Below are 1,616 nucleotides of genomic sequence, written 5' to 3' on the forward strand. Positions count from 1 at the left end.
TTTCGGTAAATAAGTTTGTTTTGATTAACGTAACCTCAAACTTACTTGCGCATGTCATTTAAACAGGGAGTCACCTGGCCTAATATGCGCTAGTAGTGACAGGTAGTCTGTGAGTGACAGTATCATAGATGAAGACAACTACAACAGTATGAGTGACCCACATATTATCAAACTATAGGCGTGACCCATGATACAAGGTAGGATATTGCGTCGATTTGCCTGACGTCAGTGGAAATCACTGCGTGTCCTGATTTTTCCAGTCTGCTACATGTGATTAAATATAGCTTATTTAGTCTTTGTCACATTTAATTATTTTTTAATAAATCTTTGTGATAACTACAAAATGCTTTGCAGCAGGTTTTCAACTAGAAAATGAAAAGTAACAAACATTTATTTATTTTAAAGACTAGCACAGTTGCCAGATGTGCAATAAAGTATAGCGTTTGCTTTTGGCAAGTAGCGCAAAAGTTAGAATTGCATATTCCTCTCATAATCATCATTTTTCAAATGCTGAGAGCATATTCTGGCGGAGGCGACATTAATGGTGTCCGCACGACAACAAGCATTCTCCCATAGCTTAATTTTTAAATATTGTTTATTTCATTACGTTTCGGTGAGACAACAGCGCCATCATCAGATTTGACATAAACACATAAACTCATAATTGGTAAATACTAACGTTCTTTTAAGTCTATGCCTTCTTGAAACTTTACAAATAGTGGCTCAAAACTTTACTCAAAAGTGAAAAGTTTCAAGAAAGCATAGACCTAAAAGAACGTTAATATTTACCAATTATGAGTTTGAGTAAATTTTAAATCTGATGATGGCGCTGTTGTCTCGCCGAAACGTAATGAAATAAACGATATTCAACAAATTTTACTTCACACTTTGACTGAGACCCAGGAAAGATAAAAATAGAGAGTTTTTAGACCCCTTAAAATTACGTTGGCTTTAAACGCTAAACGTTATTGTGCTCATGCGCAGTGTTAAAAAACGTTAAGTGCGTTTTTTAGTTTTTGATACAGCGTTTGTTGCAATCTTAATAAAATAAACCTCACTTTATTGTTTTCTTATCCCGTTTTGTTTGAAAAAGTTTCAAAGCTAGTTTAAGTTTGTACTGTTATTAAACAAAAACATTGAAGCTGCCTGTCTGCACCGAAAGAAAAAAACAGGCTTAATTTTACATGACATCTTTGACCCACCTGTTGTTGCAAACCAAACAGCTATTTTTAATTTAGAAAATATTGAGCCCAGAGATCGCTTTATCAATTTTAGCTTTCAGAAACATATTCCGAACGTATTAAATAAAAATTCAAAATCAAATAGTTAAGTTATGGGTTAGAAGTTAGAATATGAGTTTGCGATGTTAGTAATTTTGCCAAAGTTCAAATTTGCACAAACAATGTTCAAATAAAATTAATTTATTGCGTAATTACGCAAAAATGGCGTAAACTAATCAATGAGAAAGTCTTATTTAAATTTACAAATATTTCTTATATTATAGCCGCTTATTTTATTAATAATACAGTTGAGTCCGGATATAACGAACTTGAAAAATGAACTAAAACTGGTTTGTTATATCCGGAGTTCGCTATAAGCGAATAATAATACAAAAA

The sequence above is a fragment of the Dendroctonus ponderosae genome, unplaced genomic scaffold, assembly GCF_020466585.1.
Source record: "Dendroctonus ponderosae isolate FM_Combo_2020 unplaced genomic scaffold, Dpon_F_20191213v2 Dpon_F_20191213_10, whole genome shotgun sequence".
In the NCBI taxonomy this organism is placed as follows: domain Eukaryota; kingdom Metazoa; phylum Arthropoda; class Insecta; order Coleoptera; family Curculionidae; genus Dendroctonus; species Dendroctonus ponderosae.